Genomic DNA, 13,617 nt, shown 5'->3' with positions numbered 1-13,617 from the left:
AATTCTGTGCATATATCCAGCGCTGTCACTAGAGGCTCAAGTGACCTCTGTGGCTCAGAGCACCTTTTATCAGCTTCGGCTGATCTGCCAACTGTGACCTTACCTGGACAGAGATAGCTTGGCCACAGTTAGTCATGCTCTGGTAACCTCTCGCTTAGATTACGGCAATGCATTATATTGAGGCCGCCTTTGAAAACGGTCCGGAACAAAATAGGGCTGCGAGATTATTAACTGGGATTGGACATTTTGATCATATCACGCCAGTGCTTCATCAGCTGCACCGGCTCCCAGTCTGTTTCTGAGACCAATTCAAAGTGCTGGTTTTAACCTTTAAAACCCTAAATGGCTTTGGACCAGGAGGTTACTTGAGTGCCTTGCCCCATATGTCTCTACCCAAACCTTAAGATCTTCTTTGGAGGCCCTTCTCTGGGTGCCCCTGCCAAATGAGGTGAGGTGGGTGGCTACTAGGGAGAGGGCCTTTTGGGTGGCTACACCCTGTTTATGGAATAGCCTCCCCAGTGAGGTTCGCCTTGCTTCATTAATTTGTTATTTTAGATGCCAAGTAAATACCTTTTTGTTCACTCAGGCCTTTTAAAGTCTAGTTTTCAGATTTGATCTGATTTTTAACTAATTTTTAAATGAGTTCTTATGCTGCTTTGTATTATATTTTGTATTTTCTTTTCTTCTTTTTTGTCTGTTATGATTTCATGTGTTATGTGTTTTTATTGTATGTTTTAATCCTCTGTTGTGAGTTGCCCAGAGAACAATTTGTTATAGGGATCCTAACAAATAAAGTTGTATCATCATCATCATCATCATCATCATCAATATAATTCTCTAAGGCGTACCTATGGCTAATCCCATGTGTTGCAGCTCTCGCAAGACTGTGCGAGCAGAAGCACCGTGGTGATTAGGCAGTGGAGATTCCACATGCAGATAGGGAGGAGGAACCTGTGAGAGCAGAAGCACCATGGTGATGGAGCAGTGGGGATTCCATATGCAGATAAGGAGGAGGAGCCTGTGACACTGTGGTGACTGGGCAGTGGGGATTTTGTATGCAGATAAGGAGGAGGTGCCTGTGATGGTTAAGGGCAGTTGGAATGCAACTGTTACTGGATGGAAGATGGTCTTGATTGTAGAGGAGAGGAATCTCTATATATAAAAAGGATAGTGGGCAGGGATCTGTGAAGGGTCATGAGGGAAGGAAGAGCCCCTTTAAGATAAGGAGGCTGCTGTTGTGTGAATTAGATGAGGAAACAAGATGAACAAGATCTGTTAACTCAGGAAAGGAAGGAGAGAGAGAAGGGAGAGGAAGAAAGACAGAGGGGAAGAGTGAGTGGAGGAGGGAGAAAGAGAGAGAAAAGAGAGAGGGGAAGAGAGAAAAAAGGCAAGGCAAGGGACGGGCCCGAGCCTGTCAGAGGCCTGAGGGGAACGAGCAGCCACGGTGGTGGCGGCAGTGAGGAAGGGCCAGGTCAACCGCTGCTGCTGCTCCTGTGGGGAGGAGCAGGAGTGGGGCTCCGGTGAGAGTGGGGAGGTCTCTGGGGATAGGGGGCTGCAGCTTGGCCAATAGGTGCCAGCAATGCTGCAGCCGTGACCAAGAGGGATGCAGGGGATGGAGTAAAGGGATGGAGGAGGAGGAGCAGGAGTGCAGCTCAGGTGTGGGTGGAAAGATCTCTGAAGTGAGGGGGCTGTGGCGGGGTGAGAGGAGCAATCAAATATTAGCGCACAGATTCTCCTCACAGGTTAAGCTAGTTGTTATTGTTGTTATTATTATTATTTTGAAATGAGGTGGGGGTTATAGGTTATATATAATGAGGTGGGGGTTATAGGCATTGTAGGTTTTTGAAATATAGACATGATTTGGGAAATTCAACATGTTTCCAAAAGAAATGCAAGCGGATTGTTTACTATTCCATCAAACTCTGCCCTCCCCCCCCCCCCGCAGTTGCTACTGTTTTCTTCTGATTATGCTTCTCTGCACCTAACAGCAGCTTGATATATAGAAATTTAGCAAAGGTTTTTTAAGCATGGACCTAGGTGGTAAAAAAAGTGTTACTTTCTTAGGTTTCTTTATTGTTAGGCTTGTCATCTTTCCTACTGGGCTTTGCTCTGGCAATACCTTGATCTGCTGCAGGAATGAGCAGTGATAATGCTTAGTTCCACCACATCATGGAAAGCTTCACCAGTTGATTTCTGAACATCAAGCTGTTAACAGCAGAGAAGCAGAACAGGCAATTTTTATTTTCATTCATAAAACATACTGATTCTTCTGACAGTGGAGGACTTTCTGCCAAAAAAAAAATAAAAAATGCTGAAATTCTCAAGAGGCCTTAGTAATTACGAGATTTTAAAAACTTGTGGAAGGATATACATCCCTTTTAGTTAAGTTGTGCTTAGATTGCCACATGTTTTTTACTTGCTCTATAGTCCTGGGTCTTTAACAGCAGCTTGATGCAAATGGATTTTCCCACCATTTATCTATTGGCCACGGAAAACATCATCTGCTTAATTTTTGCTTATCAAGCTGATGCTAAAGAATACCTGCCAACAGGTCCCTAGTATTTTCCCAGAGAAAGTAGGGACATGTTGGCAGGTATGCTAAACTAAAGGTCAGAAACAAAGTCAGTAAAAAGAAAAAGAAAAAGTGCAAACCATGAATTGTATTAATATAAAACTATTATGAAGCAGGCAGAAAACTTTTTCTCCTCCAAGATTACTTCAGTATGTGGCATCTTTGGTGCCGGGAACTGAGAGAGAAGCTGTGTGGATGTGGGAGGAGAGCTGGTATTTTGGTAGGAAGCATGACTTGTTCCCTTAGCTAATCTTAATAAAATACAGTTATGTCAATAAATAAAGCATATATAATAAGACTAGACCTATACAATTTAGCAAGAAACTCAGAAAGCAAAGGAAGCAAAGCAAGAAGCTCAGAAAGCAAAGGAAGCAATTTGGTAACTACATGTGGAATCACATCCGCAAGAAAGTAGTTTAAATATGCCACATCTGAGACCTTAAATGTATCAAAAGTATTACAAATAGATATCTGCCTCAGCATTTCCCCCCTGATCACATCATAATGGATAATGTCCTCTGCTTGCTCTGAACTACAAGGGCAAAGAGGCTGTTCCACCAGGAGTTTGTGCTAGGCATGGTTTCAAAGTGTGAGATGGTAAATGACTTCCTGAATGGTGCACTGATGAACTTAAACAGGTACTGCGAGAAACTTCCATGTATTGACAGTACCAAGATGAAAATTTGAAGACTGCACTGCAGCAGTGTCTAGGCTAGTATCCCACTCAGCAAGCCAATTTCTGATGTTTTCTCTGCTTCAAGAATTAAGTTTCTCTATCGAGGGCAGGGAATACAACTGCAAAATATAGGACAGCAAATTTATCCACTGATTTATTATTTTATTTAACACATTTGTATACCACCAAAATGTACTTCTCTGGGTGGTTTACAACAAAACAATACAAATTAAAACAAAATTAAATGTTAACACATTAAAATAATTTAAAATTTAACACAAGGTTAAGAACTATTTAAAACTGTACATCTAATTAAAAGCTTGGGTGAACAAATGTATCTTAATTGCCTTTTTAAAATGTTGTCAGAGATGGGGAGGCTTTTATTTAATCAGGGAACGCTTTCCAAGGCTTCAGGGCAGCAATGGAGAAGGCCCGTCCCTGCGAAGCCACCAGATGAGCCGGTGGTAACTGCAGATGAACCTCTCCAGATGATCTCAATGGGCAGTGGGTTTCATAGCAAAGAGGATGTTCTCTTAAATACCCAGGGCCTAAGCTGTTTAGGGCTTTATAGGTGTCGCAGATTAAAGCCTTTGTCTCAGAGCAAGCTCACATGAGGGAAAGTAATGCTGAATCATCCCTGCTGATCTGCCTGGCTAGGCTTCTTCTAAAACTATTCTGTATTATCGGTAGATTCAAAATGATGCCACCACCACCCCCTTTGTCTACAAAAACTCTCTGGGTTTCGGGTCGGATAACCCAGAGAAAACTCTCTTAATTTGGCTCTTGGACAAGTACAAAAATCTTCCATGTGCAAGAGTACATGTTGTGAGAAAACTGATAGCTGCTAAATGTTTGAGGATGTGTTTGCACCAGAGAAATCCCCCTTCCCCCCCTCCACTTTTCCTGAGTTAAAAACCAACTCGGAGAGACTTGTATAAAGAACAGAACTAAAAAATAGTTTTATTCTATTACTACAGACTGCTTCCGTCTGAGGCTTTCTCAGCTTTTAGTTACAGTTAAGAAACTTAGTAGGGTTACAAAAGTAGGTTGTCTTAACATACGCTTAAATGTTTATAGAGTCTTTTGCAATGCCCTAGTTAGGATGGGTGTAGGCTAGTGTTTCTTATTTTAATTAAGTTACAGGTAAACAATAATAGAACAGTATCAGGAATATGCACACCAAAGAAATAGACATTCTAATGCAAACTCTTACTAAACCACTTTCTCCTGCCTTAAGCTTCCGAAGCCACTAGCCTTGGCTTCTTTTTCCTTGAACTCACCAACCTCCTGTTGAGAATTCAAGCTTCCTGCCCTGTCTTTCAAGGATCTGCAGAGTTATTCTCTTGTAGCCAAACTCCATGGCCACATGCTCTCCTGTGCACCTCCAGCCTAGCTTCTTTCCAATAAAGAACTTCCTTCTTCCTGGCAACAGCTTTCTAGGTTTCACCCACCTGGTGCGCTGATTGGCTGAGCCCTGGAGTTCACCAGCCTGTCAGTCAAGACAAGGGTTCACTTTTGGTTAACACTTTAGGGGGAGGGGAGGCTGGTTACTACAATAGGTTATAGCCAGCACCTTGTATTTTATTATTATTTATTATTAAAACTTTTATACCGCCCTTCCAAAAGGCTCAGGGCGGTTTACATTAAAACACCATTAAAATCAGTTAATAATTAAAACAAAAATTATAAAGCATAAAACAATGATTAACAATTAAAAACATCATAAAACAATTAAATAATCAGAACAATTTAAAAACAAGTTTTTAAAAGCTGAGAAAGCCTGGTTGAAGAGATGTGTTTTCAGGTGTTTTCTGAAAATTGCCAGAGATGGGGAGGATCGTATCTCAGCAGGAAGCGCATTCCACAATCTTGGGGCAGCAGCTGAGAAGGCCCGTCTCTGTGTAGCCACCAAACAAGTTGGTGGCAACTGGAGACGGACCTCCTCAAGTGACCTCAACGGCCGGTGGAGCTCATAGCGAAGAAGACGTTCTCTTAAATACCCAGGGCCTAAGCCATTTAGGGCTTTATAAGTTATAACTAGCACTTTGTATTTTGCCCGGAAAACTATTGGCAGCCAGTGTAACTCTATCAACAAAGAAGTAAAGTGGTCTCTCCGAGATGACCCAGAGACCAACCTGGCTGCCGCATTCTGAACCAACTGAAGTTTCCGGACTACGTACAAAGGCAGCCCCACGTAGAGTGCATTACAGAAGTCCAGTCTGGAGGTTACCAACAAATGTACCACTGTTTTGAGGTCATTGATCTCGAGAAACGGGCGCAGCTGTCGTATCAGCCGGAGCTAATAGAAAACACCCCTGGCCACCGCCTTAACCTGAGAAACCAAGGAGAGACATTGATCCAGAAGTACTCCCAGACTGCGAACCTGTTCCTTTTGGGGAAGTGCGACCCTGTCTAGAACAGGCAGATCAAAATCGTCTCTAGAGTTCTTACCCCGCACAATAAGTACCTCCGTCTTATCTGGATTCAGCTTCCGTTTATTCTCCCTCATCCAGCCCATTACTGCTTCCAGGCAGGCATTTAGGGAGGATATGCCAACTCCTGAAGAAGTTGACATGGAGAAGTAGATCTGGGTGTCATCAGCGTACTGGTAACACCCAGCTCCAAATCCCCTGATGATCTCTCCCAGCGGTTTCATGTAGATGTTAAAAAGCATTGGAGAGAGTATGGAGCCTTGAGGAACACCATACCTAAGCTCAGATTTTGAAGAGCAACAATCTCCAATCGACACCATCTGGAATCTGTCCGAGAGGTAGGAGCGGAACCACTGTAAAACAGTGCCTCCCACCCCCAACCCTCTCAGACCTTCCAGAAGGATACCATGGTCGATAGTATCAAAAGCAGCCGAGAGATCCAAAAGGACCAACAGAGTCACACTTCCTCTGTCAATTCCCAATTGGAGATCATCCATCAGGCCGACCAAAGCAGTCTCCACCCTATAGCCCGCCCGAAAACCAGTTTGAAATGGGTCTAGATAATCAGTTTCCTCCAAAACTGCCTAGAGCTGAGAGGCCACCACCCTCTCAATTACCTTGCCTAGCCATGGGAGATCAGAAATTGGCCTATAATTGCTCAACTCTGAGGGATCTAACGCAGGCTTCTTTAGAAGAGGTCTAATAATTGTCTCCTTAAGACAAGGAGGCATCCTGCCCTCCCTCAGAGAAGCATTTATGATTTCTACCAGGCCGCCTATAACAGCCTCCCTGCTAGACAGAACAAGCCATGTTGGACAAGGATCAAGAGGACAAGTGGTAGGCCTCACCGCTCCAAGCAGCTTGTCCACATCATCAGGAGTCACAAACTGAAATTGATCCAGTTGAATCGTATAAGAGGAGTTGTCGGACACCTCCAGTTCAGACATCAAATTAATTGTGGAGTCTCCATCTAGGTCGGCCCGAATCCGAGAGATTTTGTCTGCGAAAAATTCATTAAACACCCCACAGCGGGTAACTGATGCCTTCAAATTCTGGTTCAAGGGAGAGGGAGCAGATACTAGTCCCCTCACAACCCTGAACAACTCCGCCGGATGTGAACTCGCAGAGGCAATACGGGCAGAAAAGAACCGCTTCTTTGCCGCACGTATCGCCTGAGCATAGATCTTTAAATGTGCTCCATGTTGTAATCTATTGGATTTGAGTCGAGTTTTTCTCCACTTGCGCTCCAGTTGCCTACCTTGCCGCTTCAGCCCCCGTAGAACTTCCGTATACCAAGGGGCCAATTTTGAAGCACGTCGGAGGGAACGCTTAGGAGCAATCGTGTCTACTGACCTGGTGAGCAAGTTGTTCCAGTTCTCAACCAGGGCATCAACAGGATCACCAGCAGAGCCAACATTAAATCCCTCCAAGGCTTCTTGGAATCCTACCGGATCCAGTAACCTCTTCGGGCAGACCATTCTAATAGGCCCCTCGCCCCTGCAAAAGTGGAAAGCGGTTGTAAGTCCAACCTTAACCAGATGGTGGTCCGTCCATGACAATGGGGAGATCGTAGGAGTCCCCACCCATGGAACACCACCCTGATCAGAATAAAAGACCAAATCAAGCGTGTGACCTGCAATACGTGTCGATCCAGAGACTGCTTGCGATAGGCCCATAGTCGTCATGGCCACTATGAACTCCTGAGCTGCCCCGGACAAATTGGTCCCAAAATGAACATTGAAGTCCCCCAGCACCAAAAGTCTGGGAGACTCCAACGCAAGTTCCACAACCAAGTCCGTGAGCTCAGTAAGGGATTCCGTTGGGCAGCGGGGCGATCGGTATACCAGCAGAAGTCTCAATCTATCCCTGGTCCCCAAACTCAAGTACACGCATTCGATATGGTCCGATACCCTAACAGGGACCCTGGTAAGGGAGATGTTATCCTTATAGACCACAGCCACTCCACCTCCCTGCCCACGTCCCCTCACCTGCTCCTCTACAGAATATCCTGGCGGGAGAAGCTGGGACCAAAGTGGACCACTAGCCTCCCCCAACCAAGTCTCAGTAATACACATCAGGTCGGCCCCTTCATCCATGATCAAATCATGGATGAGTTCTGATTTATTTTGGACTGACCTGGCATTGCAGAGGAGCAAGGTAAGGTTATGTGGGATGTTGGCAGTGCTCCCCGAGGTCAAAGAGCTGGCAGGACAGCCGGAAAGTGGGACAGCTATTAGATTTCTGACCACCCTTCCCCTGGAACAGCCTGCTGACCTGCCAGCGTTTCTTCTTCTATTCCCCACCACCACTGGAATAGCTGCCCCACCTTCAACGAAGGCACTCCCTGGCTCCCCATCTCCAGACAAACCCACACACATTACAACTTCAACCCAACCTCAGCACAACTTAAACAGAAGCCCCACTATTGAATGTCTCCCTCTATACAAATGGTTGGACAAAGTGTCCAGCCCTCACCCTTGTTTCTCCCCCGAAGTGGCTCCCCCAAAGGGGCAACCCCCTTTGGGGGAGCCCCTTAGGTGGTGACCCCGCCAGTGGTGGGCCCGCCGCCACTGGCAGCCTTCCTATATAGGCTGAGCAGTAAGCTCAGCAGGTGGAACCAGGAAAAACTGCCCAGTCACCCTTACAGCCCCAGTCCTGCAAAGCCTCTCCGCAAGCAGTCCTGGGGGGAGGCAGATGGCAACCAGGGAGGGCAGAAGAGAAGAGGCAGGCTCCCCAGTCACACCCTGGGGAAGATGGTATCCTCTTCTCCTCTTCTCCAGCAGGCTTTTGTCCAGAAACTTATCGGCAGCCAATGTAGCTCTTTCAATATAGGGATAATATCGTCTCTCTGAGATTACCCAGAGACCAACCTCGCTGCCACATACTGTACCAAATGCAGTTTCCAGACAACTGTTACAAAGAGAGCCTGTTTGGGTGCTCCCCCGCGGAGCACCCCTTTATGTCAGATTTGGAACTACAAGCCTGTAGTTACCACTGTTAGTTCTCCCTGTCTCATCCCCCATCTTCATTTTGTTCTCCCATCCCCTTCAGGCCCATTTTGTTCCCCCCCCAGCCCCTTGGCTGCTTCTCCTCCCCACTGGCCGGCCCGCCTGGCCCCTGCTTCTGCTCCACAGCCACCCTATCCTGTCCCCGCTGCCGTCTCCTTCCACCCGCCTGTCACTGCTGCCGTTTTCTTTGCCAGCCAGCCAGCCTAGCCGTTGCTTCTCCACAGCCTCTAGTTGTCCCCTCCACCCCCGCAGCAGTAGGCATTCCACTTCACCTGCCTGCCCATTGCCGCCGCCGCCGCCTCCTTCCACCCAGTGGCAGCAGCAAGGAAGGACCTGGTCAACCACTGCTGCTTCTCCTGATGATGTTGACATGGAGAAATAGATTTGGGTGTCATCAGCATACTGATAACACCTTGCGCCAAATCCCCTGATGATCTCTCCCAGCTGTTTCATGTAGATGCTAAACAACATTGGAGACAATATGGAACCCTGGGGGACACCATACCGAAGTTCAGATTTTGAAGAACAACAGTCCCCAAGGGACACCATCTGGAATCTGCCCAAGATGTAGGAGTGGAACCACCACAAAACAATGCCTCCCACCCCCAACCCCCTCAGATGCTCCAGAAGGATACTATGATAGATAGTGTTGAAAGCCACCGAGAGATCCAAAAGAACCAACAGAGTCACACTCCCTGTGTCAATTCCTAATTGGAGATCATCCATCAGACTGACCAAGGCAGTCTCCAACCGATAGCCTGCCCAGGTCAGTTTGAAATGAGTCTAGATAATCCGTTTCCTCCAATATAATACAATATATTCCAGTATATTCCCATTTGTAAAATATTTTCGCAATGTCAGCTATACTCTAACAGATATTGAGAGCAGCCCTACCTCCATTCTTAGAGAAGCAGCAGGAGTGCCCTAGGAGAGGCCCAGAATTCTCCTTAGGAAATTGTTCTGGAATATGTCCAGCTGAGCAGTAACTTTCTCATCCCATCCTCAGATATCCACAACATAGAGCATCTGTGATATCACCATGCCCTGGAATATTTTAAGTACAGGAGCTATTAACTGCCCCACTTTGGAATGATTTTTTTTAAAAATAGTCCCCATAGAGCATTGGGCAGTTAGAGCAACATTAAGCTGCACCTTCTATACAAGAGACTTAAGGAAGGAAACCCCATATACCCACAGCCAGCCTGGGGGAGGTAAGAAAAGAGAGGTTGGGGTTTGTTTGTTTGTTCGCCTTGATCAGCAGTGTGAAAGGCAGAAATCCAGCAGTGTGGCTTTTCTCCCCAAAGCATGTCATAGGAACATAGGAAGCTGCCATATACTGAGTCAGACCATAGGTCCATCTTGCTCAGTATTGTCTTCACAGACTGGCAGCAGCTTCTCCAAGGTTGCAGGCAGGAATCTTTCTCAGCCCTCTCTTGGAGAAGCCAGGGAGGGAACTTGGAGCCTAGATTCTCTTCCTAGAGCGGCTCCATCCCCTAAGGGGAATACAGGAGCGTAACTACTATTAGGCAAGGGGAGGTGGCTGCCTGGGGGCCCCATGCCTCTAGGGGCCCCCCAGAGGCAAGTCACATGTGAAGTGAGTGTGTGTGTGTCAGCGAGGGGCCCATTTTAAAATTTTGTCTCTGGGCCCACTCCGGCCTTGTTACGCCCCTGGGGGAATACCTTACAGCGCTCATCCTTCGTCTCCCTTTTGTATGCAACCAGGGCAGATCCTGCTTAGCTTAGAGGGACAAGTCATGCTTGCTACCACAAGACCATGTCCTTGCTGGGGAAAGCCTTGGCTGTTGAATTCCTGCCTGTCATGCCAGCACAGTAGAAGACTCGGGGTTCCAACCAGAGAAAGGTGGCATCCCTATTCACACAAGCATTTGCATTGCACAGTAACCATAATTATCACATGGTTGTTTTGCTCTACAAAACTCTTTTGTCAGCTACCACAGAGAGACCTTTCTTACTATGCAAACAGTGCCTGGTTTGGGAGGTGACCTTTAGCCATTGATAAGAATGCTTGGAAAGCTATTCCCATGACTGATTGCACAAATTGGCCTTTGGATTCCTATTCCCAGCCCAAAGCAATTCTCCCTGGCATACCAGGGGGTGCCTTCTTTGGAGGAGACCTTCTTTTCTAGTTCTTACAGCCCAGCCTGTCAGTCATGTAAAGGCCTAAGGCTCGGGTGTCCCAAATTCATTCATTCATTCATTCATTCATTCATCTGATTTCTATACTGCCCTTCCAAAAATGGCTCAGAGTGGTTTACTCAGAGAAATAATAAACAAACACGATAGCTCCCTGTCCCCAAAGGGCTCACAGTCTAAAAGCAACATCAGATAGACACCAGCAACAGTGACTGAGGTACTGTGCCGGGGGTGGATAGGGCCAGTTACTCTCCCCCTGCTAAATAAAGAGAATCACCACGTTAAAAGGTGCCTCCTTGCCAAGTTAGCAGGGGTTAATGCCAAATGCCAGAGGAGGGGGATCCTGTGCCTTATTGGATTTTAGCAGGTCCTGCTCATCGGAATCAAAAGTGGAAGAAGGCTACGCACCTGCCGAAATTCACACTGCAGTCCAAGGCCAAGACTACTCTGCTCATAGGGTTGCCATATTCTGTCTCTCCAAATCCGGGTGCCTAATTTGCATATTATGTAAATTGGACTGCAAATAATTTGCATGTGCAAATCAGCAGTGGCACTTTCCAGCTGACTTGTATTTGCTCTGGGTATCCACCAACAATAGTTGGGGAAGAGATCTTTGCCTGATCATTTTCCTTGACATATTAACAGCAGTGATAGAACAAAAATAAATAAATGCACAGCTTTTTAATTAAGGCTGCAATTCTGTATACACTTATTTGAGAAAAGATCTGATTGAAACCAATGGTTCTTACTTCTAAGTAGGAATGCATTGAATGTAAAGCCAAGGAAGTCCTTAAACATTACAATACACAGCCTGGTAGGCAGGTAGTGATTCACATCAAAATTAAGCTATCCTCTCAACTGCCCAGTAGAGACCCCTGTTGATAATAAACAAGGCAACATTCCTCAGGGGATTACTGAAAGTGAAACCCTCCCAGCTAGCCTCCTGTGCTCCAAGTCCAGTCCAGCAGTTGAGCAGAATAGTGACTGCACATTTTGCTCTATAACTGTGCTTCTACAAGGGCTAGAGCTTAGCTTTAAAAAAAAGAAAAGAAAGAAAGAAAGAAAGAAAGCTGAAGTCCAGGCAAATCCAGGTGGGCTAAGCAATCTGGGTGAGATGCTTAAAATCTGGGTGATACCCAGAATTCGGGGGGGGGGGGCATGGCAACCCTAATTAGCATAAATGGGCAGTATCTAAAAGACAAGTTAAATACTTTTGTATTTTGTATCTAAAATACTTTTCAGAAACATATTTTGTATCTAAAATACACTTGCTCAGGTATTTTGTATTTTTAGATAGATAGATAAATTGTATTTCAGTCATTGACCAGTAAATATATTTTTAGAATACATTGCTGAAAGAAAAATACATTCTCAGCCAATCATTGCTTTGCTTTCTTGTTTCACGAGCTGCCTGTGAGCTCCTCCCACATTTTATCCTCACAACAATCCATTGAGGTAGGCTAGGCTGAGAAATAGTGAGTGGCTGAGATCACCCAGTGATCTGACTGAATGAGGGCTTCATCCTGGGTCTCCCAGTCCTCATCCAGCTGCCTAATCACTACACCACATTGGCTTATGGAGCAGTTAGAATCTTCTTTATTTTCTTATTTGTAGGAGGATATACAAATCACCTATATTGGGCAGCCGCAATATAGGAAGATGCTGAATGGCATCATCTCATACTGTGCGGGAGATGGCAATGGTAAACCCCTCCTGTATTCTACTAAAGAAAACCACAGGGCTCTGTGGGCGCCAGGAATCGACACCGACCCGATGGCAGAACTTTACCTTTACCTTTATACGAATAAATCCTTTTGATTTGTATGCAAACTAGAAGTTTTCTTACTGAGTAACAGCTTGGGTTTAGGGGAATCCTTCTGAGACACTCCTGTGAAGCACCCCTCCCCCGCAATTGCTCTTAGTACTTCAAGAATAGCATAGAGAGTGGGGAAAGCGGGGGAGTGAATTGGGGTAAAAGGAATTGTTCTTCTCCTGATATGATTTGACCATTATGATTTGACCATTATGATGCCCCATTATGATGAATTTGCTTCATCATAAATACAAGTTGCTGCTCATTTTGTCCATGCCACAGCACAGCTATAGGATTGCAGTCTTTGTCATGACTAACTTTCATGACCACTAATTATTTCAGTGGGTTGACTCTGAGCAGGATTGACATTGGATACATCCTGTTGTGTTTTGATTTCTATTGACATACTAAAGTCTTTGTGTATATTTTGCCCCCCCCCCACCAAAAAAAGAAAAAAGAAGCAGCAGCAGCCTGCAAATGCCCATGGAAAGTGATGAGAATGGAGAAACAAAGCACACATAGCAAAAAGAAACAGGGAATTATGTTGTTTTGGAATTATTGATCTGATTGAGTGTGAAAAAAGCTGGAAATAATGCAAGTCTAACATCAAGTAGTCTCTTAAAACAGATATTTTCCTTTGCTGGGATGATTCACAGTCCCAGAAAGCACAACTTGTGTGATTTAATATTTGAAAAACTGGTATTGTTTAAAGGAAATGGAAACAAGTTTGGATAAGTAACGGACATCTCAAAATTGATTCCTTTTTTAGGCACTGTATTTTGTATTTTAAAATACTATTTTGTATCTTGATTGTTTGCCTAGTATTTGGTATTTAGAATAAATTTGTACAGGTATTTTGTCTCTAAAATACTTTTTAGAAGTCTTTTGTTTCGCTCCTCTCTGCTCATTAAGGAGTAAGTGCCGTTGAACTTTGTGGAATCAAGGCGTGCTGGCCGGGCTCC

Source organism: Hemicordylus capensis, chromosome 2 (genome assembly GCF_027244095.1).
Source record: "Hemicordylus capensis ecotype Gifberg chromosome 2, rHemCap1.1.pri, whole genome shotgun sequence".
NCBI lineage: Eukaryota > Metazoa > Chordata > Lepidosauria > Squamata > Cordylidae > Hemicordylus > Hemicordylus capensis.
The sequence above is the reverse complement of the archived record's forward strand: the minus strand, read 5'-3'. Positions refer to the sequence as shown.